General features: G+C 42.0%; 1 protein-coding gene across 4 annotated transcripts in view; it reads right to left on the bottom strand.

Annotated features, from left to right (window-relative positions):
- GALNTL6 (polypeptide N-acetylgalactosaminyltransferase like 6) overlaps positions 1–27,523 on the bottom strand; it is a 930,232-nt gene that overhangs the window by 769,943 nt on the left and 132,766 nt on the right. The gene's annotated exons all lie outside the window — the stretch shown is intronic.

Genomic DNA, 27,523 nt, shown 5'->3' on the forward strand with positions numbered 1-27,523 from the left:
ATTTCCAATGCCAACAAAATTAAGTCACAAAAAGATATTACTTCAAGACTATATTCAATAAGTAAAGATGCCAGTCAATAAAAAAATGATCCCTGTGTGAAGAAAAAACAAAAACACCTCTAGGGCAGGAATGTGACCTGGATTCTCATTATAGTCTAAATTCTGACAGTTTTGGGTTTTGTTGGAGCCCAGACTCTGGGTCACAGACTGCTTTTCCCCTTAATCATGGTTCTACTACTTTTTAGCAGTGAAATACGGGACACGGCACTTCATGTGTTTCATCTACAGAAAGGGTTAAGAATAGTACCTAAGTTATTTAAGCCAATATATACCTATAAAGTGCCTAGAAGAGAGCCTGAGGTTCAGCGAGTATTCAGTGACTTTTAGAATTGTTATCTATCCGATTGTCATCACACCGATGGTCTTCCAAAAATAAGCCCTGTGGGAGAATGCTGTGGGATTACAGACATAACAAGTTCCTGTAAAGTTTGTGTGTTTGCTTACGATGTATTTAATGTATAGTTAATAGCTTCACCTTATGTGCAAATTTCACAGACCTTTTAAGATTAACAGCACTAACCTCAATTTCATGGGCAAATTTTAATTTAGATTTTATTTTTAGTATGTGAAATGCTAATGGGGGACTCAACAACCAGAATCTAAATCCTTGGGGCTAGAAATGCTATGATGATTTTTTTTCCATAAACTGAGCTACCAATGTATTTTTTAATTATACAAGGGAAAATAAACATAAATTCTCTGCTTGGACGTGTGATTTATGCTGATGACTTGTGCTCTAGAGAACTTTTAGGATACATGCTGGGCTGTGTCCTACCAAAATGGCTCAATCACTCTGTGTCTGGAGTTAACAGAAGTTTCTGGAATATTAAGTTTATATCCAAATAGGAGTTGAAAATGCTTTACTGTGACCTAAAGGATTTTATAACTATGTAATTTTCATAAAAGACAGCTATGCAAAAATACCTTTAAAATTGAATGCATATGTGAATGACTACATGATTTTATGTGCATGCCAGAAATCATAAGTCAGATTCTTTCCTGATGAAGCCATTTCTCTAGTTGACAACTGTCAAAGCCGTCTCAGAAACCCATGAATATTAAAGCCCTCTCACTGGCACATTTGGCATTTTGGAGTCAGGCAAATAGAACTGAAACATGAAACGAGAGCTCCATGTCGCTTTATAGAAAATGTGGCCGTTAAGATGATGTATGAGGAAATTCACACCTTCATTTGCTGGGGTGCTCAACTATATTTTCAATCACCTGCATTACTTTGTTTGATAGTGGTACCATTGAATAATATCTTCCTTTCTCCTGGTTTGAAGAGCTTCCCAGGCTAAGATGAAGTGGAAAATTTTCAATGATCTGCATGCACAATGTTTTAAACACAAGGGCATTGTTTGACTTGTATTATATCATTAATAGATGCTCAAGTCCTTCTGTTTTACCTAGCATCATTAGCTCAGGCATGCCCCTAGACACAGCAACCATTGCCAACTTTAATTCTTTTATTACTGGTTTGTGGAGTTCAGGTTTACTAGAAAATGGTGATGTATTTCTTTCATACTCTAGTCTCAGAAAACTGTCTTAACTACATTTTTTATATGCTTGGCTTAGTGATATTATAGACCGGTCTGTTCCCTCTAAAACTTTACCCCTCTCTTGACATAGGATTTTTATTTTAGATTTATTTAGAAAAAGCAATCCACTTTATTTTGTACTAGGCTGAACTATTATGAAACATGAAGATAAAAGGAGCTCCTGCTCATTCTAAAGAAAGGACAGGTGTAAATGTACCACAGACATATTAAAAGTCTTATAATTTAGATGTTGTTAAAATGGAAAATATTATATATATTAATATGTAACATGTTATATATTATATATCATTTTATCACACATAAATTATACATTATGTATCAGCATATTATATCACTATATATTGGTTGTATGTTATTATAGATGATAGATTATCTATCACATACATATATCACTATAAAAACCAAGATAGACAATTAATACCATAGTTTCAGGACTATACATACTGCAAATGATACATAAGAATATTTTGCATCAGTTCTTCAACAGAGATTTATTCTGCAACTCTACATTTATCAGCATGAAGTCTTAAGATTACTTTTCCTTTAATACAGAACATGCTCTCTTGACAGTGCAACAAAAAATACCTAAGGCAGTATACACAGAATTACAGAATTACACACTTCTTATGTAACTCTTAGTTTCTGTCATGTTCTTAGCATAACTAATTATGCATAATTAAGGTGTGATTTTTTTTCTGAATAATATTTTATTGTAATTTATATATATATATAGTTTCTTAAAAGAAAAATGCTTTAGTACCCTTTTGCTTGCTTATAAATCCATGAGTGTGTGGGCTCACACTGGCCAGGCAAATATAAGAGAGTGTAAAGGAGGTGCATCCAGCAAGTCATGGAGCCTGACCTCCAAATGAAAAGTCAGCTCAACATACAGCCAAACTCATGTGCTGAATATTCTCATTTATGTGCTGAGATCACATGCTTCTGCTCACTTCTAAACTGCACACACACATACACAAACACACAAAAAATGTCTCTTAGGGAAGAATAGGTCCCCAGATCTGTTCCAGAAGTGTGTTTTATTTGCCTGTTCCTATTACCTATGATCACACAATGTAAAAGGAAACAGAGGCTGTGGCCAATCCTCCCAAGTGTCTCTGCTGGTAAACAGCCCAGAGTATTGCCAGCTGAAGGCGTGTCCTCTCAGACACACAGGATTCGCCGAGGAGAACGTCAGGGATGAGGCATTATGAAGCCTTTTATTTACATGTATTATATTACCTATATGAGGAATTAGATGGTTGGGACAAAATTCCTAAAAAACCTGCATCGATAAGACAGGACCCTCCCTGGGTGCTGACAACTCATTGGAAACACTGCTTGAACAGCAGTATTAAGGTGGTGCTGAGACAGTAATTCCGGATCGTTCAGCTGACATTCTAGCATGTTTACAGTAATTCACAGAGTCGGCAGGCATAAGCCAGTAGCAGGCAAATAAGAAAGTGTTTAGGATGCAGGTGGAAAACAATTCAGGAGTCTCCAAATAGCTCATTAGTCTCTCCGGAAGACTCACCCTTGGCCTGTCTACAGGGTCGGCAAGCATTTTCTATGAAGGACCAGATAATACAGCATCTGTTGCGACTACTCGACTCTGGCCTGGTGGCAGGCAGTTACCCACAGGAAACCCACACCTGGGTAATGTGGCTGTGTTTCAGGAAACCTTATTTATGGACAACTTGAATTTCATATACTATTCTCATGTCATGTAATATGAATCCTTCTACATTTTTTTCAACTATTTAAAAATGTACAAATCATTCTTAGTTCATGGATCACACTAAAAACAGGTGACAGGCTATACTTTGCCACCCCCGGGCCAACCGAGGGCAAGGGTCCTGGAAAGCACAGCCCCTCAGATCTACCTCATCCATGTGGCAAGCGACTGGGTCGGCCTTGGGAACCCAGACATTCTAGGTTTTTGGTTAAGGAATATATGGGGGTTTGCCAGCTCCTATGATCTATATGAACACACACAAAGAGGAGACAGAGGGATACTGTTACTCTGAATTAACACCTCTCCCCAGATATGTATACAGAAGATACCCAGATATGCAACTGTCCTCACCAAATGAGGAGAAAAAAATTATTTATGTTTACAGAATGTCTTGCTGTCATTATAGGACACAAGCATTTTCACAAGTACTCTCTTAAAGGTTACACATAATCAATGAAGCTAATAGTTCCCCTCAAGAATCACAGTTGTCTGATATGAATGTATATGTATGTAATGTAATAAATGTAACAATGATTGTAATGTACATGTGAATGAATTCAATGGATACAATAAAGTTCCTTGAATATAATGAGTGTAATAAAGTTGTTTGGAATGAGTAATTCTAAAGGGAACAAGGTAAGGTATTAGAAAACACAGTAATTTTACAGATCATTCAATAAAGAGGAATTGAGCACCTCTTGTCTAGTTAAGAGAGAAGTTAACTGGGACCCTCAGGCAGCCCCGGTGCAGGAGGCCCCGGAGGCAGCATTTACTTAGTAGTAGATAAGCATTTGGGCTTCTTCACAATTCTGACATCCTACAATAGTACAGCCTTTTTCTAATTTCTTTGGTTTCCCCAATCAGACTTTTAAAAGAACATTACAGGAGAATTAAATCTCTGAAGAAAATGGTGGTGATTAAATTAAAATTAAAAACAACTGCAAGAGCAAAAATCCTTTCTGCCAAAGTAGACATTATTTTGTTTTCTCCCCAAATGACACCTGGCATATAATAATCCAATCTATTTCTATTTTCCAGAAAAAAGTCTCAAATACAACACTTCCAGAAGTTGTGGTTTGAGGAAGAGGGAGTAACGGCCATGTCAACAGTGCGATTTACTAGAAGTTTCAAAGGCAGCCTGCCGTTTACACCCACAGGGCGCGAAGGGCAGATCTGAGAGCATTAAGTTCAGAAACTGAAGTTTCGGGCTGTGTTTAGGTAGGGAAACCTTGTATGCAGCGACACAGGTGAGAACTGCATTTCCATCCAGCGCCCATCTTTGACTCGGCTATGCTGCAGCCGCCGATGACATTCTCTTCGGAGTTGGATACTGATTTCAAGATCGATGCTGTGGTCTACGGAATGGCTCAGAATGGCTCAGAATGGCTCCTCTATCCTTTATCTTCCCCCTGAAAAGGAAACTGACCTAAACTGCACGTATACGGAGTAACGCTCACACCAGGGCTCTTCCAAGACACTGATATATTGACAATTCCAACACCTATTTTTGTCTCTTTAAAAGTACAAATGCGAAGTTGGTATTTTTATTTAAATTTCAAATTTCAGTTACCAAATTGGCTCTTTTTTCAGGCTGCTTCTGCTGAAATAGATGTCATATATAAAACTGCATGAACTAAAATGCTTTCTTCTATACTCATTTTCAACAGATCATTCGTAAAAATAAGGTATTTTATTTATACTCACCCAATCTTGTCTATTTGCTAAGCATTTTGCTCACTGATCGCCTCGGGGCAGTGCGGCCCTCGTAGTGGGTGACCTCGTTTGAGTGAGGAGGGCCGCAGGCTTAGGGTCTCCGCTGGAAGAACACGGTGCATCCGAAGCCCTGGGGTGGGAGTGCATCTTAGATGATTTAGGTCGGTATTTTGGCACCAAGAAGCTCTAATTCCATTTTCAGATAAAATAAGTCTTCGAGTTATTATATCCTATGTAAACATCCATCTGTGGTACTTTATATATAAATTATTACTCTGGAAAGAACTGGAATTAAGATTTCAACTTGCTTGAACAGAATCTCATTTCCCTGAAATACAGCAGGAGCTGTAATTCAAGGAAACGAGACCCGTCTTCACCCTGAGCAGAGGACGTGCGGGCCCGAGAACCCGGCTGCCGCCGAATGACAGAGAGCTTGGTATGTGCAAGGTATTAGCAGAAGGCAGACATTCTGACAAAAGTACTGATTTTCCATACTTCCCTGTCACTCAGCCAAGACACCTCAGGGCGCTCAGTGTGCAGGATTTTCTCTCTCCAGCCACGGCGCAGTGACAAAAAGAGTTCATTAATTTGCAGCAGCACACCCTCAAGTTCTGTGTGGCTGGTACTCTTTTGCCCAGTACGGTCAACAATAAACTTTGTTAAGAGCACAGTTTGTACGTTTAATTGAAAGCCTTTCTGTTCAACGTGCCATTTGGAGTTTGTTTTTAACTGCTCCCTGTGAGCATTTCCAAAGGCCACGGGCCGGGTCTGGGGAGCACATGCCTCGGGCCGAGAGGTCCGCGTCTCCGATGATTCTTCTACAGCCTCGCTCGGGCATTTCAGGTGCCAAGAACTCCACGCGGACGCCCTCCCACGCGGGGGATGCCGCCGCGTGTCATGTCGGTGCACGGCTGCCACTGGAAGATGAATCAGAGTCACAGAGGCAAATCGGGCATCTCCCTGAGGGTCCCGGACACGCTCACAGCTCCTCCTTTCATCGGGCTGGACAGCAGGATGGGGGACATGAACCTGGGACTGCTCAGGGGGTCTCCTCACAGCACCGCCTAGCAAGCCATCCTCCGCTCCCCCGCGGGACATTTTCAGACTGCAGCGCTCGTCTTACATAGACTTCATCTGTTTCCAGGTAGTATAGAAATAAAATACATTCAAGTGCGCACACATACACCCTTCTCCATGTTTCAACTTCCTTACAACACTCCTTCAGTCCCCGCCCAGGAAGCTGCAGGTGCCCCCACTGCCCTGGACTGCTTGGCGCGCCTCATGATTCTAGGCCAAGGCTGATGCTTACCTTAAGAAAATAAGTACTTTATTTATTTTTAGACCCAGAGTTACTTGCTTTTCCTAAATTGGATTCAAGTAGGATAGTGAAATACTGGCATTTTCTAAAATTTACCTGACTTCAACCACCCAATTTCATCAATTCTTCTTTGCAGAGAGGAAACTTCTTATCAATATCACTATGTATTTGCTGGAGACATTTCTTTAATACTGTCCACTTTACAATCTTAAACATTTTTTACAACAAACGGTTTTACATTTTGTATTCCACAGTAAATTGCTGTCCACCATGACTTTATGACATAAATACTTCTAATCTCTTTTTATCTTTACTATTAGAGTAGCTTCTACATCATCGCCCTCTTCTGTATGGGTTGTAAGCATAATGTTTAAATTAAAAAATACCCTGTCCACACTTATTTTTTAAACTAGGAAAGCAACTGAAATGTGCTATAACTTAAATAACAATATTTCAATCTATTTGCCAATTATGACTTCTGCAGGTATTAGTAACCTGTGCCATTTGCATAAAATACTCATATAAAGTCACAGCAATGCTACACGGGTACATACAAAGGTCATTCAAATTGAGTCAAACCACTGACACCAAACAGATCAGTGATGTGTGTGAAATACTAGAAATGAGGCAAGTGCTCAATGGAGCACCAATATTGTACATGACGTAATGGTTAAAATAAAATGCGGTCTTACCAAAACAATAAAATACTATCTACATCCTATGTTTTTAAATTTGAATTTAGCATGAAGTAAAAATTCAGTTCCTCCATTGAGCTAAACATGTTTTCACTACTCAGTCAACTAACTGCATGTGGCTACCAGCTATTGCACTGGACAGTAGCCAATACAGATCATTTGAACCTATGTCGTCTGACTCCAAAACCAGTAACTTTTCCATCATATACTGCCTACTATCTGTCCATAGAAGATTCAGACATCAAGGGAAGAGGTGGTGGGAAGGTAGAACTAACCATTCAAAGGAAATCATACAGACTATTTGCTGTTTTGAGAGTATACGAAGAGAGAAACTTAAAAAACAGAAAACCCCTGAATTTGTGCGTCCAAGTTTGAGGTACTTGATTGTAATAAGTACAATACTGTCCATAATAAATAAGTTGAATATGGGATTCTATTCAGTGAGTGAGCAAGTGACAAAGCCCACGTGTGCTCATGTGATTTCTTACAATTTTGATGATCCGCCTTCCCTGAAGGCTAATCAATTGAGTTGTCTATGCCTTATTTTAATCTCACCCAAATTTAAACCTAGCAATGTTCTCACCCCTCTTGAAACTGCTGCTCTTGGCCTGGATGAGAGTTCCGAGTCAGTATTATTCTGCTCTGGAAGAAAGAATTCAATTAACAGGAGACTAAGTAATTTTTTCTTCATCTTACTGATTTTTCCCTGAGAATGTTAAATGCCTTCCTGGAACTTCTGTAAATAGTAAAACAAAACACAAGAAAAGCCTGCTCACTTATTTAGGAAAATTTTGTACAAATCAAAGTTCCATAACTCAACAGAAAATGTAGCATACTGAACCAATACTTAGCAATTGGGTTATTAAATTCTTATTGCTTGACTAGTATACTGGCTCCAAGCTGAAGGAAATGAAAACACAAAATTTTGAACTTCATGTTAAAAAATAGAGAAAACACCTCAAGTGCTGGTTGGATCTCAATAATTTCACCTTTTTTATAATAAAGTAGTCTATAATAAATATTTTCACATTCCTCTATCTTTTATTATTTCCCTTTGAAAAGCCAACAATAGCTCCAGGCAGTCATCGACTGCGATTAATGACAGTGGTGGTGGCCTTTGTGTTACAATGTTGCACCTCTACTGGAAGTTTTCAAGGTCACTATTGCCTTCTGAAAAGTTCAAAGTACATTGAATATTCATAAAACCTGACCTGATTTTATGAGAGGCCATCCTTGTTGTTTTATGGCAGCCCGCTTTAATGAAAAGAAATGCAAAGACATTTCACTCTCACTGCCTGACACCCTGCTCACCCGGAATGTTGCTGGAAAGCTTTGTGTGACAGGAAAGTAAGATGGATACATCTTTAGAAGCCCCTTATTATGGAAACATTATTTCCTTTACTAACATTATCTGTGAGAGTCAGAAGTCTCTTCACCTATTTAAACGACCATCTATCGGTATCTGATGCGCTAATAAAAATCAAGCTGTGAAGGGCTGAGGTCACCTTAATGAATGCATTAGTTGCCATTCCCCAGTTAAAGAATCACATTTAGTGGAAAGATCTGTGTTAGTTGGAGAATATTTTGTTCTCAGACTTCCCTTATTCAGCAATCTGAGATATCAAGGGAGGGGCAGGGGGCTCCACCCAAAGGAACATCTGTTCATTTGGACAGGAAAGGGGGGAGGGATGCAAGGCTTCTCTTTGCGTTTGTACTGACATTTTCTCTCCTTGGATATCAGAGCCTACCTCCAACATTCTTCCAAATAGTTCCCACACTGCCTCATCATTTCAAGTAACTGCAGTTTACTACGCAATGTGTGGTAAAATGGTATCCTAAGTAAGATAATAGAGAAGTAATTACCTGGAATTTGGTTAAAAGTCACTTAATGCAAATGGAATTTTCCTTAAAAGTCATACAAGCCAAGTATTTTTCTTTAGTCATATACTAAAACTTGAGAGATGCTTTATCTGCACATCTAATTCCTCCTTAGTATCTCCTTTAATAGGCAAAATTTGCCAGTTTCTCCATCAAATAATCTTCTTTCTGCCTCTGTCAAACTATTACTATTCCAGCGGAGGGCAGGGAGGGGCGAAGAGCTGGGCCCGGTCCCGAGGGCTGGGCGCTGGGGAGCAGGCAGCCCCGCAGGCGGTGAGCGGCGAGCGAACCTCAGGGACAGCTCGTTTTCAGCTGGGCACCAAACGTATGGGGATTTCACTGGAGACTGAGGGTTTCGAAGTGTTCTTTTATGCCAGAATAGGAATTCCAAAGGTGCAAATGGATGGCGTTAAGACTGAGAAAATTTTCTGGTGTGAAGTTGCAAAAAAGCATAGAATAACAAAGGAGCGGGTTTGTCCTAGAGTAGTGGTGTGCACCGCAGTGGTCCAGACGGGCAGCCCTGTAGGAACAGGTGTGCTTGGGCTGCTCAGAACTCAGCGAAAAGAAAAGGGGCTCTCAGGCCATGCCAGGTGGTGGGAGCTCATTTTTCTTGTTTCGACGGCATGTGGGTGGCAGCAAACATGTACAGCAGGATACTGGCCAGCAAGTCCCTATGGGCTGTGGGGGGGGGGGATGTCAGGAGTGGCAACACCCATGGCCCCAAATGCGGGGTCTACCCAAAGTTACCCTGTATTCTGTATAACACCTATTCTCAAGGATTGTTGAAATACGAAGCAAGCTAGTCTTCCAATGGCCCCGGCATTTGACAGAAATAGAAAACATTTAAATAAAAAAGACATAGACTTTGAGGACACATCTATACTCCGTCACAAATCCCCTGGGCACCTGTTATCTATTGCTGGACCTTCATTCTTCCAAGTGGGCATTTAAAGACCTCACAAGCCTGGCCCCAAACACCTTGTTTTCCCCACAAACTTCGGTTTCCAGGCCAATGCCTGGGCTTCTTTCAAGGCAGCCCAGCATTCTGCGCAATAGTTTGGAGTCACGAAGTTCTGCCTCAGAGTCTTGAATATGAATACCCGGTCCTTGCATGTGGGACCTTCCCAAGGTGAGAGAGACTATCTCTGCCTTTACCTCTATGATCTCTGTCTCTCTTCCTCTTATCTCTGGACCTGAGATAATAATAGTATGTATCCACGTATTTGTTATAAGGATTAAAATGTCTCACTGTCGTATTTATTTGACACATATTTAAGTCCTGACCAGGTACTCTGGGTTGCAATTTCTTTATTAGTCAGCGCTTCCATGGTTTTGTTCAGAATATGGGAAATGACTGTCCTCATCTTATGGGGGCCATCTCACATCCCAGCTCCTCTCTGAAAAGAGACAGCACTGCCAAACTGCCTCTGAACCCCCAGAAGGTACTATCTGTGGCAGTAGTTTTCACTAAGCATTGGTCTGACATTGCTAAGCATCTTTTCACCTGCTTGAGGCCCAGCTCTTTAATGATGACATTGACAGCAGGGGCCTGGAGAGTGCGTCACCCGCCCTTGTATACCAGGCTCTCAGCAGCTGACTTGCAGACAGTCGGTGTTAGAAAGAGCTTGTGGATAAATACAGCAGTTAATTCATTTGGGAGATGGTAAAAAAAAAAAAAAGTGGCTTCTTTTTTTTTTTTTTTCCAGGATTTTAGAAATTTTATTACAAGGCAGTCTGTTTTTATGCACAGGAAAGTCATCTTCACATAATCCATTCCAGTTAGTAAGTGCATTTTTACCAGGCTCTTTTTATTTCTTATGCATTAGTTGGGAATATAACAGAATTTGGACACATGAAATAAGAATGCATGTAACTCCTGAAGGGCATGAAGGCACCGCCCCCTGCATTTCTCCTCTAGTCTATTTTCCTCTATTCTATGTCTTTTACAGGGTTCAAAGGTATTTCCTGGTGTGGCTTTCCTCTACCTGTTTAAGGTAGCTTTTCCTATAGCTACTTAGAGCCCCAGCAGTGTTTGGGATGAGGAAAAAAACCTATGTTTTAATGAACCCTTTTCTTAGAAAACTCAACAAATGCACTCATTGTACACATTGCCTAGCTTTCAGTGTCTCAAATGACAGCTGGTGTTTTTATTACGATATAAAATATCTGACTGCTTTTGTAATAAAGAAGCTAAAGATCCCCCTGCTCTCTTCCTGGGCAAGGGGAGCAATAAAAATGCCATTTAGTAAACTCTGTCTTTCCTAGTTAATAAAATACACTGTGTAGGAAGTGAGAAAATCAGAGTTGATTTGGTCCTCAGAGCCTTCCAAAAAAATCAGAAAAATTGTATTGTCTCCCTAATTGTTTGATTGTTCTGTATGCCTTCCAGAAAAGAAAATTATTCATCCATAGCTCTCATCATTAACAGGGAAAGATGTACATGGCCCCTCGGCTGCACTACAGTCGCATCCACGCAGGGCTGGGAAGGTGATCAGACTGCAGAGGTCATGAGTTGTGAATTACCTGAGTCAGTGGGATGGTCACTTAACCCCCTACTTGAATTCCGGAGAATCTGTATCAAAAACTCATCAAGACTGGAAGAATAAGCCACCTATCAAACTGCCCAGGATTCAAAAGAAATCATGACAAAGCAAAATAAATGAGTAGTGATTTTAATGGGAGCACAAATGCAAAATAATCCATCTACAGCAAACACATTTGTTCAGTCACCGTGTGTTTGGAATGCATGATGGTCCATAGAGGGCTTAAAGGAGGTTGCTTTGTGCCCTCTTTGGGAAAGGGCTTGCTAAGGAAATGAGAAACAACCAAGGATTCAGATTTAACAGACATAAAGGGAGCCTTCATGTGTGTCAAAGTGTCAGTTTTCACAAAGCGAATGCTAATGTCCAGAGACAGACACAGAGCGGGCACCATTTAAAGATTTTACAGTAATATGCCAGGACTTGGAAATACCTGTCTAGCACCAGGCCAGGCATGGGACAACATCCCACAGTCCATCTGAGGCACAGCGAAATAGTGATCAGAGCACAGACCGCTTTGGTGAGAATCACAACTACCCCCGCACCATCCGGGGAAGGACGGACAATTTGCTGAATTATTTCATCTACGAAATGGGAATAACAACAGAACCCTTCTCATGTATTTGAATGGAGATAAAAGAAAATAAGGAATCAATATAGGTAGCTCAGTCTTACAAGTGCTTGATATTTATGAGATATGTATATATATATATTCATTTATTTAAATATATTGAATTATTACTACACTCTAGCAGGCCCTAATAGAAAGTATACACACACACACACACACACACACACACACACACACATATTCTCATTAGGACCCTTAAATGAATGATGAATGGCTGGAATGTAGTAATAACTCAAAATATACACTTTCTGTATATTTAAATAATTTGGTCTGTCTGTTAGTGAAAAAGCAGTCATGGTATTTTGCTCTATTTGTCTATCTTTGATTTCCTCCCACATGTGTGCCCAACATCACTTGGATTTGAAGGAAAACTAAGCGGCGATCTAGTAGATAAAGCCTTGTGTACCCTAACAGAAATGAGCTGATGAAAAGCCGCACAAAATGGTGATTTAGTACGTACAGAAATGACAAAAATCATGGAGTCATAAACACGCGAAAGGATAGGTCGTAAGACTGACTCAGCGCAGTGGGTGCACCCCAGCGTTTGCGGCGTTTCCTGATTCTAGAGAAGACGGACGTGCCAGGAGCATGCCCCGTGCTTTCCCCTCCCCGCCTTGCCCTCTCGCCTGCTCTCCTTCCTCCTTTTAAAGCAAACTGTTAACCTTCAGGTAACTCTGTTTATCTTTTCAACTTACCCCATCCCCCCCTACATCCAGACACAGGGCAGACCCCTGCCGTCTATGGGACGGACGGAGATGGCAAGCCTGGAGGTAGGAACTGGGGTCGGTATGAACGGTTCTGCATAGAAATACAGCAAACTTCCCAAGGCCGGCACAGGGACGGATGGCGAGGCCAGGAGAGGCCTGGAGCCTGGGGAACAAGACGGGGCTGCGCGGGAGGCCGGTAAGGACCCGTCTGGGCGAGAGACGGCAGCGAGGACGGGCTTGGAGGGCGCCTATAGGCTCGCCCTTGGCGGGGAGGTGTGACGTCGCCCCTCGCCTCCCCTCTGAGTTACACGGGAAAATCTACGTGGCTCACTATTATTTTGGAGTGAGGAGCTAATTTTTTCAAATAAAAAGAGGCAAGGCAAAAATAAGCATTTGCATTAAAACAAACAAAAAAGTGGGTGCAGAAACAAACCGAACCAATCATTAGAAATCTAACGTGGCGGGAGACCTGGAAATCACACACCGGACGCTGTTCTCCCTGCAAATAGTGGCACCATTGCAGACCTAGTATTTCATGGGTCTGGTTGGGAGAGGTTATGCTGGTTCACAGGAGCTGCTGCGCCCCCGTGTGCAAACACACGCACACTGTACATGATGTGAAAACACGGGACTAGTTTAAAATTGGTCAGAGAACGTGACTGTATGTCAGTTTACATTTTAAATGGCTTGGGTTCCATTAGAGAATTTAAACCACTTTTTTCTGTAATGCATGTGTATGTGTATACACACACACACACACACACACACTTGTGTCAAAGACATGAGAACACATTCATGTTCAGCATATTTTATGTTACCAAATCAAAAGATGACCTTGTTTTTCTTAGTACAAACAGATGACAGTTGGTCAGAAAAATGAAACTGTTCTGTTTTTATAAAGACCATATGGAAAAGAGTGATTCAAAAAGGTCTCGATAACAGCAAAATAAATCTTAGTTCAGGTGTAAGAAAATGGCAGGAGTCCAAAGCTTTAGCATTTGAAAAGAAGCTAATGAAAAGATCACAAAGTTACAATTCAACCTTATTTTATTAAAAAGCTGCTCTCTCCGAGCCACCCAGAAGGGGGGTGGCACTTAATTTCAGGACAGAAAAGGCAAGATGTCATAAAATGATCAGAGGGAACCAATGCTCTTGCCACATGGGCCGTGTGTTCATTAATAATATTTAATAGCCTCCATTTAAAGGGCTAGAATAGAGGTTTTATAAGGTCGATGTTTCACTGAAATTTTAATTGAATAATTAGTCTAAATTCAAAACTAGGAACTAAATGATGATCCTATTTAAACAGAGTAACTGAGGGCACTGAAAGATTTTTAATTAGATTGTTAATGTATGTCTCTTTAATTTTTTTGAATGGTTGATTACAGTACGTTCAATTGCAGTGGATTTTAATTCTTCCTGTGGTTCCATATATTGAATTCATGTGTTTCTCACCGCTTACAGTTTTTATACTTCATTGCTGGTCCTTATTAACAGTTGCTACATTGAAACTATGTTTCTCTGTGTATCAGTTGGACTTTATTATCCTCTGAATCCCACATAGCTTTCAATAGCTAATTTAACAAATTTCACAAACACATGAAACATTTTGGATTACTCTTGTTCGCAAAGAAAAATACAGTCTACACAAAAATTACAGAAATAGTGTAATGCAAATCCTAATGGTTAATGCAATGAATTAATTACATGTTCTCAGACTTTCTCTATGAGGCACTCTTATCTTCAGCCAAACAGACACAAAATATGATTAGGTTTAAGGAAGCACCACAGTGGCAACTTATTTATCCTCCATCATTGTAAAATGAAAGGGTTCTCCTTAATGAGGTTTCTGCACATAGATGGATTTTCCAGAAAACTGAATTTTATGCCTTTAAATACTAACTATAAAGTTTATAACTGTTTTTAATCGATATTTAAATAACATGTTTCATCCACTTCCTTGCCTTTTTTAACCAAGGAATACTGAACATAATTTAAACTTTTCTTGATGACTGAGGGTCAAAAAATGAATACAAATTATATTAACCCTCTGCAATTAAAAGACCTCAGAGGCTAGAGAGTCTTAGAGTGTTTGTGCTATGTTGAACTTGACCATAAAGCTGAGGAACTTATGAGCAACGGCCACACAACAGATAAAGAACTGGAGAGTCAGAATTTTTCCCATGGGCTTTAGTTTTTAATTTAATCGCTGCAACAAAATTTGACTGTGGAAATTATTAAAGCCCAGAGCACATTAGAGGAATGGGCATCAGGAAAACACTGCTTATCTGCCCTGAAGTGCTGAGTGGAGGCTTACAAAGTGCAGGCCAGAGTAACAGTTGAGAAATGCTAAGAAATACTCAGGTAACTTTAATTCCGTAGAGCCTCCTTTACAGAAGTGGGTCAAAGATAGGAAAAGATACGTGATGTCTAGTAGACATGCTGAACTCAAATTGTTACACAAAGTTCCTCAGGCTTTAAGCAACTGCAGTCAAAGAGACTGGGTTCTCTGCAGTTAAAATGTAAGGACTGATACTAGAAATTCCATAGGATTCGTGAGACTGCATCAGTGTCTTTCTGAGATGTGACCCCTGTGGTGGCCAGAACTATGATGATGCAAGAAAGGTTTACCAGGTCATTGCTGGCACCTCAATGGTCACTTGAGAAGAGGCTTTCATTCCCCAGTGAACAGAAGTTCAAATGAAACACTGGGGATGTACCTCCTGTATTTCTGTTTACTACTATTCAGGCTCCCTTCCCAGGGCCCACACACAGTAATCCCACAGCTGGCATTTCCTGGGGGGTACACACTCCTCCGGCTTTCACTCTCCTGTGGGGTCTCAGGCAAGAGCCTTTCTCTGTCTGAGGATGCTTAAAATGCTGTCTGATCTGTGTGTGTGCATGCATGTACGTCCACCCCAGAGCCTGCATGTGCAAGGGCTGTATTATGACCGTCTACACCATGTGTTGGTACAACCATCTCATTCACTCTGTAGTGCGGGGTTCAGCTGATATCCTCTTGTTCATTTCTTCATTGTAATATCTCCACTTAAAAGTGTCCCTTGAAGAAATTTTAAGGAAAACTATTTCTTAAAACATTTCCTAGAGAAAGAACTCCAAATTAAATATAAAATTTAAAGTATAATTCACAGTTGACATCATTATTTTAGGACACATTAATTTTCAAATGAATGTCTGTTATGTATGTGAAGACATATCTTTTCTTCTCCACTAACTTTCTTTATTCAATGATTTCTTCAAGCCGGCACCACCTGCAGGAGTCTCTCTGCTTCATCAGGCCCCAATTTCTTCCTGAATCTCATCTTAAAGTTGATCATTTCTCCTCTTCCTGGCAATATGCATTTCTGTCTTCTTCAGTTACTTCCACGGCTATTAAATGCCTGACATGATCCATTTCAACTTTAAAATATTCCACTTACAATCTATCCCCAACATCTGCCTTGTAACCAGGCACACTGTTTGGTGAAAAAAGAAATTAAAAGAAGAACCTATGCAAGGGATATATATGTGATTACAGATATAAACCAGATACCTAGAAGTGAGCTAAATCCAGGGTTCTAAACTTCTTTTCCTTTTTCAGTATAATCATTTGGTCCAAGCAAATGCTAAATGAATTTGATAAAGAGGTTTAACTTAAAAAAAATCCTCGGAGAGAATGATTTCCAAAGAAGACAAAGTTTGCTTTAACATTGTTTTAGTAATTCTTATTGGACATTAGAATTTCCTTGGAAATTTCCACAAATGACTGGTGATATTTTATTGCTCCTAAAGGTTTAACTGGGTATTTTTAATCTAATCTCTCATTAGGATATGACATTAGAGCATATTTTATAGATTAATCTGAATGCATCTGTTCACCAGCTTTAATTAGTTTTCCTTCTCATGTTCTTATGTGTGCTGAATTTCATTATTTATATTCCCAACTTTTTCTTTTTGCTTCAATAATATAAATAACTAGTATAAATGAGCAGATCGAACGGTTAAATAGAAAGTGCTTCAACCGAGGGACCCAAATAGAGGGCGTACGTAGGTGGAGAATCTGAGAGAATTCAGGAAGACAGGAAGTGAGCAGTTTAAAATTCCTCAAGAAAAAGCAATGCCAGTGACTAATCAGTTTTTAGAATTCCCATCATGTCAATGCTGGCTACCCAAAGCAAAATCTGAAAGGTTGCTGTTATTTTATTTCTGCAATGGATCCGTCTTCCTCCTTTCTGAAGGGATCCCTGTACGTTTCTTCCATTTACTATCACCCACCAGAGAAGTACAACAGAAGGTAAATTTATCAAAAATCATCTATGAAGACAAATTACTAATCTTCAAAATGCTTTGTCATAGGAACCAGTGGTTTAAATGGACACCAAAGAACAAATAACTCTAATTCATGTGATGACAACATTTAAAATCAGAGCTGGAAATTTGCCTACTTTTGATTATTACTAGTTACTAGACATGCAATCGTTTGATCCTATGAGATCTGGAAGGAGTTCTGCAAGAGATAACAGATAATTAAAACTTGTAGACTCATAATCTACAATCACTTGAAGTAATTACACTCAAAGGCCAGAAAACTGAGCACAGATCGTTGGGGAAGTTCGGTGCTGGAGTGATTACCCTCAGTAGTCCTTACTCATGTTATGTGCATTTGTATTTTTCTTTCAACGCATGTACTTAAGGAAGCAAAACTAGTTGGCTGCTTCAACCATCTCTTGGGTATAAATATATAACCACACAACTTGATGGAAATGAAAAACTCCCAAGTCCAGAAACGGAGAGAGTGAGTGAAGGCGCCGTGGTGCAGGATGCGGACCGTGAACACACATGTAAGCGTTTCAGAACTTTCAGAACTGACTTCATCTCTCAAAGGGAGGATGAAATAAAAGCGACCAACTGTAAAATCTGAAGAATTAGCTGACACAGAAAATTGGATTAAAGATTGAGTGAGTATTATTTTGGTGACACTGATAGCTTTTGAATATATGAAGCCTTAAGAAATAAAACCGCATGGACAGTGACTGTAATGGGATGTGTGGTGGGCACTTGATAATGGGGGGAGTCTAGTACCACAGTGTTGCTCATGTAATTGTATATTAATGATACCTAAATAAATAAATAAATAAATAATAAAGTACAAAAAAATGAAAAAGAAAGAAAACTGCCCTTTTCTAAAACCTAGAGATTCATAACAATGTATAAGCACTGCTGGGAGAGAATAGAATTAATTGTGAGGGGAAACATCAGGACTGAAAGTGACACTTGAAATGGACAAAAATCATGTAATAAAACTTACAAAAGAATCAAAATTGTCGGTCTGTTCTAACTGTACTTTGAGGTTTATTTAAAATAATTATGTGGTGCTCCTTTTTTCCTCTTAGAAGATCCTAGAACGCTAGATGCAGGATGTCCTGAAGAAATAAAACCTTGAGCGATGTGTGGGATGATTCAAGTATGCTAAGAACTTTCAGTATAAATATTAGTTGAGAGAGTTTGCAAACAGATATGGAAAATTGCAAAATTCTGTGTATTCTTCATTCAAACAGTGATGCAGAAATCCTAATAACAGGTGAAAAGCTGACAGAAGTCACCAGGAAGAAGCTAAAATCTGTGGAAGGAACAGGAAGGGAACCTTGGACGCCAGGGAGACAGAGCCCTGTTGCCACCTTCCCCCTGGCCCATTTCCATTCCTTCTTCTTGCCCAAGAAAACAACAGCTGGTACACTCGCCAAATCGTACAAATCTTTAGATGCCTTTGATTATGTTACCTCCAGCCTGCCACACCCCTCCCTCACTTCTAAGTTTATAGTATAAGTTTATGAGATGATATCTATTATTTCAGTCACCAGCTTCTCCACAGGAGAACCACCCCCTGTCCAGTGTCCCATGTTACAGGCTCTGCAGAAGCTCCATGTCCCAGGTCAGCTGTGAAGCCAGTAAAGGCATGCATTTCCTCAGGGATCACTTAAGGAAAGGCACACGAGTCCATCAGGATTGGTAAGACTTTCTCTGAGACACCAGAGAAACAACTCTCACTTGGTCTAACTGGATTTCAACCCAAGAATATATAGGGGATCTTAAAATGGCAGCTTTCCCTGAGATCCTAATGCAAAGTAGATTAGTGAATTATAATACTTGGCAAAACCTGAATATAATAAGTATTGCAAATTATTCCCTAACTCTCACAGGCCTTGCCTTCTTGATAGCATAAGGTCTATTTGTTAAAGCTTGCAGGGTTACCTATGGTGAGGTTTTCTTTGGGTAGTTCTGTGAGAAGGACCCCCCCCACCCCAGAGAGAGCGTGAAGGTGTCCATAGGAAAGTCAACGCAAGAAGCTTAGCGGCCCAGAAAACGAGCGTTACCTCCAAACAGCCCCAGTGAAGACTGAGCTTCACGCCCTCTCACCTCTCCCACACTGCATTTTGAACCTATTCCCCCTTAATCCCACCCTGGGAAAGAGCCTGCTGGATTATCTGAGAAGGCCCCCAAATGACAGAAACAAACATTAGGCTGCAGTGACGGTATTCGTACTCCTGCAGCGACCTATCCCGACAGCTAACTCACTCGGGGTCTTTCAATGCTGGGAATGGTGCTTAAAAGCATCTGAGGTAGGATTTTATGCTCTAAGGATCCTATATGGATATAGTTTGAGTGATAACTAACTTTTTCTCCTTAATGTTTATATTAATATTTATAAACAGATTCATAAACTATAATCTTTTTTGGAAAGATTTCAGAGGTCCCAATTTCCTTCTGTTGTGCACATTTCCTGTAACATCAAAACTTACATCAGACTGCATTTTACAACTAGGTATCATTCCAACTATTTTTGCCACTATTAATACACAGCTACTGTTTCTGTTCACGACCAGAATGAAGGGGCAGACAGCCGTGCGGTAAGGGAGCCGTCTGCTTCCCAGCACTCCCCAGGCTTCTGGAAGTGGAGTCAGGAAATGTTACCAGCTCCGGACAGCTCCCAGCCATGGGGGTGCCCCGCTTTCAGGCCGAGGTGTCTCTGGAAAGAGAGAAGACCACGTGTGCTAGGAAATGCCCCTGGGGGACGGTGGCTCCTCCGTCAGCTGGGCTCTTCTTCCTGTGCCAGGCAGAGCTCCTTGCCAGCCTATGTCCACTTACTTGGGAATATTTTTTCCTTCTTACCATTAATATAGTCCAGCTTACAGCAACAGAACTGCCCATGCTCTGTTCACACTCTGTATTGTACCCCAGAGTTCGTCTGCTGACAGTTCCCTGACCGTATGCAACTTCCCCCTTTTATCTGTTTCCACAAGCCCTGAGGCTTGGGGGGTGGAGGCACTGGTGCGGGGCCCCCTCTGTAAGTTCAGGGAATTCATGCAAGTCAGCAGCTCTTACCTCACAGCAAGGAAAATGTTTGGATAAACATCCCAGACCCTCATTTTCGGTCGGACATCTGAGGGTGTTCTGCAGCCCCCAGGGGTCTCCCACAGGATCAACCCCAGCTGCCTGGAGTGTCGACCTACATGTGAACATACCCTTTCTCCCTGGTCTTACTCCCTACGCCCTCACCATGTTTCCTAGGAGTCTGATCCCTGTAACAGATCCTGACACTAAGGTTCTCTCTTGGAAGAACCCAAACTAAACATCATTTTGATCAGCTGAGATGTAGCACTGGTGGGACTCAATGCTGGCACTCCAAAAACCAGGCCTGCCTCTCTCAATTCCTGATCAGGATTCCAATTTCAATCAGGAAGACAGCTGCTTCCTTTTTATTAGTTCATTAATGAGGTATATCTACATATCGACAGTATCCAACTTTGAGAAGAGGGGATTTTATCCCATCATTCTTGGTGGGAACTCAGTGTGTTCATGTTGCGGGAAGTTTAAGTATCCTTTCCAACCACGCTGATCTAACTGCTGGAAATCGCTGAGAAGCTGCACAAGAACTCCTGAAACCATGCACAGAAAGAGACCCCGGGTTCGCTGTGGTCTGTTCCCCACAGCGAAGAAGAAGTACCCCCAGAGAGTCAGGGGACGTGCAGTGTTCTGTAGGCTAAGCGCACTTAAATCTCACAGAGGTCCAAGGAGATACCGGGCTGGAACCCAGACGTCCGGATCAGGGGATGCGCTGGAAGCACCTGGCTCATCTCGGAGGCATCCTAGGGCAGGACGTGCAGGACCCAGGGTAGTGACTCAGCACAGAAAAGAGGGAAAAGGAGTCAGACAGACTTAAAAGCAAGCCTTGGGCACCATACCTTCAGGGTCTGCAGAATTTGGTAAAATCTGGGTGTTTACCGTAGGTGGTTAGTGAAGTGGCTGAGAGTAGCATTGAATATGTTTTTGTATTTGAAATACAAATTTCAGAAGACAAAAATAGAAGGGTTCAGAAGGGAAGGAGGGTGAGTGGTCAGTGCCGTGGGGACATGAAGACCGGCACTGGATGCTGACCAAGACAGTAGAGGATGAGACTCGCAGGTCACGGAACTAAGAGCTCCCTGCGGGACAGTACGAGCGCGGACAAACCCGAACAGCATCGCCACAGCTTAACCCCCGAGCTCCGCCCAGTTTGCAGGGACGGGAGGAGGCGGCAGGGCAGCTGAAGGGCCCAGGTGCGCCCCGCTCTCCTGCTGTGCAGGCCCAAATGGGAGGCGGGGGCTGCTATCTACACCAGGTCTAGTGTGAAGTTTTGCTGTCTGTTTCTTTGTGCAATCAATGGACATTCTTTGTGAAAATTCAGGTTTTCTGTAAATGGGAAAATTCTAATAAGAAGAGACCATTTTCCACATTGCCAGACCTAATTAGTTATAATTGCTAAGTGAGATCTCATTTTGGTATATATGTCATTAACGGTTCGACACGATTGTTTTCCCCTTCTACAATTCTTCCAGGAGTATTGTGAGGCTCTAAGATTTCAGATTAAATCAGTAAATACCGGAACATCTTCCTGGCCTTTGTTTTCTGTTTTCTTTCTGAGGCCATAAACCCTGCTGGCTCTAAACATTCACACTCTGTACATACTGACCCTACCGTCAGCTCCCCCAAAGTAAGCTTTTCCTTTTTTATTATATTCCATAAATAAATAGGCAGATTGTTTATATTATGATAAAAATACAAACCTTTTACATACTAAGAATTTCAATATTAGGGTATATTACTAATTGGAGACCTTTGAAGATATATTCAAACATAAAATTAAGAGCCATACTTTTTGCTTCAAATGACAAAAGCATTTACAAAACAATACACAGTTTATAACACAAGTGGGCCTAAACATTTTTTCCAAACAATTTGTTTTTCCAAACAATTGTTTCCAAACAATTTTCAGTTTTCTAAGAACATGTCATTCTTTTATGAAACATGTATGAACTTGTAAAGTGCAAGTAAAGTTAATATAAATGTTGTCAGAAATGGGAGTCAATGCTTCCTGATTTATAACGGTAAAGGGAAGAATATTTGAGATATATTGAAAACACCGGAAATGATATTAAACTATCATTGCTCTCAGTTAAAAATGCCACAATTTACCCAATAAGCAGACACTTTATATCCACTGAGCCAATATTAAACCAACTTATTTTCTTGTGGTTTAGACATTATAATCACTGGGCCGTAATCTAATACAGATGGCAAAACAAAGATTAGCCCTCCAATGCCCATTTCTTCCACCTCTCCAGAAACAGCACACGTTGGCAGAAAACTGTTTGCTATTCTTTCTGGGTGAAATATTCTTCATTTACTTCTTCTTAACATTCGAATTCAATCTGTGAGTTACATTTCCTTTTCATAGGCAATTAAAGGGCTCATTTCTCCCCATATCTATCATCCTCCCACCACTGTGTCTCTACACATCTGGGGGGCTGACCATGGTTGGACCTTGAGGCTGGTCACTCAGGAACACCTCATTTCTCTCTCCAGGAAATGATGTGGGGATCCAGTTAGGTTTACTGAGGGGACAGTCAGGAATGGGGATACGACCTAAGTCAGGCAAATGCAACGTCAAGGTGTTCCCTGAGGGCTTCTGGGACAAATTTCTTCACGTTTGGGAGAAAGTCTTAGGGGAGTACAATTTCTGTATCCTCTGGACATTATCACTTGAAGATATGAGGCTGTAGCTAAGCTGTTTTAGGATCCAGCCCTTGGTCAAAGGCCACAGCCATCCATCGAGTCAACCCTAAACCTTCCTTGCCACTGGCCTTCTGATGCTATGAACCTATACATGACTTTGGTTTAATAAGTTTGTGAGACTTTTGTTTTTCTTTGTTTTGCTAACAAGGTTGAAAGAATGTTAGTAGACACAGAAATTTTGATTGAAGGCTTTAGCATTTACCTGCAAATAATCTATTATTATTTAATATTGCAGCAATATTAAAATAATAAGTAACTTAAAATAGAGAAACATAATTTTACTCCCAGACTGTTAGGGGCTGAATTGTGTCTCCCCAAAATCCTCTGTTGAAAGCTGTAAGCCCCAGGAGATCAGAATGTGACTGTTTTTAGAGATGGGGCTTTTAAAGGGGTAATTAAGTCAAGATGAGGCTGTGTGAGCCCTAACCGCATCTGACTGGTGTCTTTGTAAGAGGAGGCAATTAAGATGTGCACGGGTACAACCAGCAATGCGTGTGTGTGGAGGGATGACCATCTGAAGGCGGCAAGACGGTGGACCTCTGCAAGCCAAGGGAGGGGCCTCAGAGAAACCCACCCCTGGAGACTCCAGGATTTTCCACTTACCAAGTCTGCACAGTTGTGTGAGCCTGTTCCTTAAGAGTACATCGCTCTCTCTTTCTCCATGTCTATCTACCATCTGTCTCTATGTATCATCCCTGTAGCTGTCGATTTATTTCTAGATGTAGTATTTCTAGGTATATCTGAACAGCACTTAAACTTATGACTGTAAGACCAGTCACCAATGAAGCCCAACATTTTTTATGATACATTTTGTTTTGTTTACTGTTCAGCCACTCACAGGGAGTGAAAGGATGTCATATAATTTCTCTAATGCAGTCGGGACACGAGACGAGTGCCCAGCGACGCCCAGATGTGGCCGGGCTCTCCCGCTTCCCCCTCGGGAAGCCGCCCCCAAGGCGCTTCAACGCAGTTCGACCACATGGAGGCGTAGGAACCACCGCCCTGGCTTCCCACTCCCGCGGGAGCGAATGGCAGCACGGAAACATCTCCTGACTTTTCCCCACTAAGGACACCGTGACAGGACTCAGGAGCCCAGAGAAACGGGGGCGCCTAACGCTGCTCGGTCTGCCCCGCCCCGCCTTCTATGCTCCCTCCTTAAAATGCTGATTTAGGCTGGCGTCATCCCTCATGAAATAAAATTTACTTCTTCACGAAAGAACTCTGATAAGTTTGTATTTGCCGTGTTTGGGTTGTGGGGATGAGATTCCGTGGAAGGGTGAAGCAGGGAGGTGGGGGCAGGGACCCCTCCAACAGGCCAGCAAAGCGGGGTCCCATCCGTGGGGTGCAGACTCTCCCACGACCACATGCGCACGTGTCCAAACAAACTTTCCCAAAGGCGCACTTAGACGAGCGAGGAGATCGCTCCAAGGTCTCTCTCACCGGCAGAGAGCGGAGCCGTGTGCACGCAAATCCAACCGATTCCGGGGCTCTGCCCCCCAACCCTCCTCGGGCAACAGCGGCGCTGGAGTGATTCGGAGCCAGCGCGGGTGACAATGCCCCTTAGGCGTTGGCTTAGCCACAGACAACCTCCGGACCGTGCAGGGGGTCTACGAGCCACCCTAGCAGGCATTCCACAGAAATGTACCCAGATGCTCATTAAACACAATATGATCACAATGAAGAATAAAATAATAACCATGGACAAGAGCATCGCTACAAACAGTGAATACAGTAACTTGTCACATTCTTTTCTTGCTTTTGGTTATAGTTTTGGTACCTCTGCGATGAACCCAGTATGACCTACCGCATTTATTAAGAAAACTGAGCAGTAGTTGAGTGAAGGGACTGACACAACTTCAATCCTACATATGTTAGGAATTTGGCTTATTAATGAAATAATGGCCCTCAAAATAACACAATGATACAAAGCAAACCAGGTGGGGGCAAACAACATTGTTTTTGCTCAGGCCTAAAACTCTGAAAATGGATCTTCTGCTTTTGAAATGCATATTAGGTAATAATTTATATATTTAGAAATTGCTTTCACTTTACAGAAATTTTCCATATGCCAAATAAAACACACCATTAAATGACAGATATCTTTATACTTACTAATAAAGATGTATATCCCTATTGCAGAGATGCACCCACGTAATGTTAAAAGTACTGATTCAAGTGTACGGGCCGTTAAATTTCTGTTCATGTAAGCAAAGTGGGCATAGAGACAGCAGGAATGAGCTTGTAGGAGGTCATTTAAAGGACCCATATAAAATTAATCTTAATACAAAATGAAAATTCCATGTCCCTATTGAGGGTAATGTGCCTTTATTGGTTGTATTAGCTTTTGCTCTGTGCAATGGTCATGTGCTGTACTATCGATTCCTTTCAAAATTATTAAAGGTATTTGAAAAAAATATGTGATGTACCTGACATGTGACTTTTCTAAACTGGTATCTTGCTGTATTAATGAGTTCATCAGCCTCCATGTTTATATTTCCATTTTTTCTCATTGTAAAACTGATAGAATGTTTTTCAGTATTTAAGCCTTTAAAATAAATAATAAATTGAATTGCATTCCTTCATATGCCAAAGGAAACTGCTCTAAAATGCACCTATTCCTGTATTTCTCCATTCAGATGCTAATATATCCTTTCTGAAAATGGGAGAGATTTCATATACTCCTCCCAATGATTTTTGCCACATCTGGTATATGATAGATATCGTTCTATGTGAGAACATTTTGAAATATATTGCACATTATTACACTGCAGGGTTGTATTCACAGTTTATGTCACTGATTCTCCACAGAATAACCCATTTCGCTTTTCTTCACTCTATCACCTTCAGCTACTGGAAAGATATCTGCTTTCCACGCTCTGAGCACCATGGAAAGCTGTTCTCCTACTATGTGTGTCTGTTTTGACCCTCATCATCCCATGTTTCCCACCCTATAGTTTACGTCCCATAGGGTAAAGCTAATTATACCTCCTCAAGTGACAAATAATCTGCATTTACAGAATGAAGATTGATGGAGATTTAAAAAAAACACTTATTCTTTTAAGAGAAATTTAGAAGGGATGTATAACATAGAAACTTTACAAGTGGGTCAGAACAACACAAAATAGCAAAGAAGTGACCAAGCAATTCAGAAGAAGTTCGGAAGGGCAACGGCACGTCAGAAAGTAGCTGAAACTGCAAAGCAAGGAGTTTTGGAGAACGGGTGGTCCCAGAAGGCGGCGTGAGAGGACTGGACTCCCTCCTCCAGACACAACACATTCACAGCAGCACATGGGATAGTCGTCCTCTGAAAAGGACCTGAGAGCAACATGAACAAGCACCCCCACAAAAGGAGCAGGAAGATGCGTCACGAATGGTGCAACAGCAGACGCACAGCTCTCCACCCCCCAACTAGGACTGCACCCCACATGAGTGACCCCACACTGGGGGGGATACCAAAATTATGGCCCTTTTCTTGAGAAGTAAAAGGATTGTGCCCCAACTCAGGCACCACAATCGTGGGGGCTGGCCCTGAGAGATCCTGCCCCTCACGAGCGTGTGCAGGGACCCCCTGGCCCTGAGATCCAGTACCAAAGCAACAGATGGAAAAGTGCCCAGACCATTAGTGGAGAGACCCACTTACTACTTTTGAAGTGGCTGCTGGAAAGGCAGGAGCCTGCAGGGATTTTATCTGGGGACAGAGGAACTGGCAGGTGCAGCTTTTGTGATCTTCTCCTTTCCTGCTGGGGAGGTGCCCACAGGAGCCATTCTGGTCCCTCACTCTGGCCAGCCAGCACTGCAGGCCATGCTCTGCCCACCCCACATGACCGGGGGTTAGGAGAGCGCCCCCACATCCCACCCGCCCTGCAGAGACCAAGCCACAACTGGGATGGGCTGGGACCCAGAGCCCTGTCCTTGCTCGGCAGCCAGGCCACAGTTGGCCCAGACGGGTGCCCCCAGCCCTGCCCAACCCATGCAGACACCAAACCACAGAGGGTAAGCACCCCAAAACCCCACCCTATCCATGAAGCAGCCACATGCAAATGGGCTGGGTGAGCACCCTGAGCCTTGCAGCACCTCAACCCCCAGCGCAGAGATGGGCTGCAACTGGGATGGGCAAGTGACTGAGTCCTGCCTTCCTCACACAGCAGCGAGGCTGCATCCAGGCCTGGCAGCTGACCCGAGTCCCACCCACCCTGCACAGACTGACCCAGAACCCAGGAGGGCTGGCACCCTGAGCCTGAGCCTTGCCCTCCCTGTGCAGCAGCCACAGCCAGGTTAGGGCACTGTTCCACACATGCAGTAGCCAAGCTGCAACTGGGCCCGGCAAGTGCCCCCAGCTCCGTCCTCCCTGCACGGCATCTGGGCCCTACCAGGCCGGCAGGCACATGCAGCCCACACGACGGTGCCCACAGAGCGGCGGCTCTGGCGGCCAAGGCAGATCACATCTGGGGCACACAGAAAGCTCCTACTTAAGGTGACTTCCTCAAGGCCGAGGGAGGTGGCTGTTGCACCCAATCCATACAGACCGACACAGAGTGATGAGCACAATGAAGAGATGGAGGAAAATGTTGCAA

Source organism: Manis javanica, chromosome 3 (genome assembly GCF_040802235.1).
Source record: "Manis javanica isolate MJ-LG chromosome 3, MJ_LKY, whole genome shotgun sequence".
Classification (NCBI taxonomy): Eukaryota; Metazoa; Chordata; class Mammalia; order Pholidota; family Manidae; genus Manis; species Manis javanica.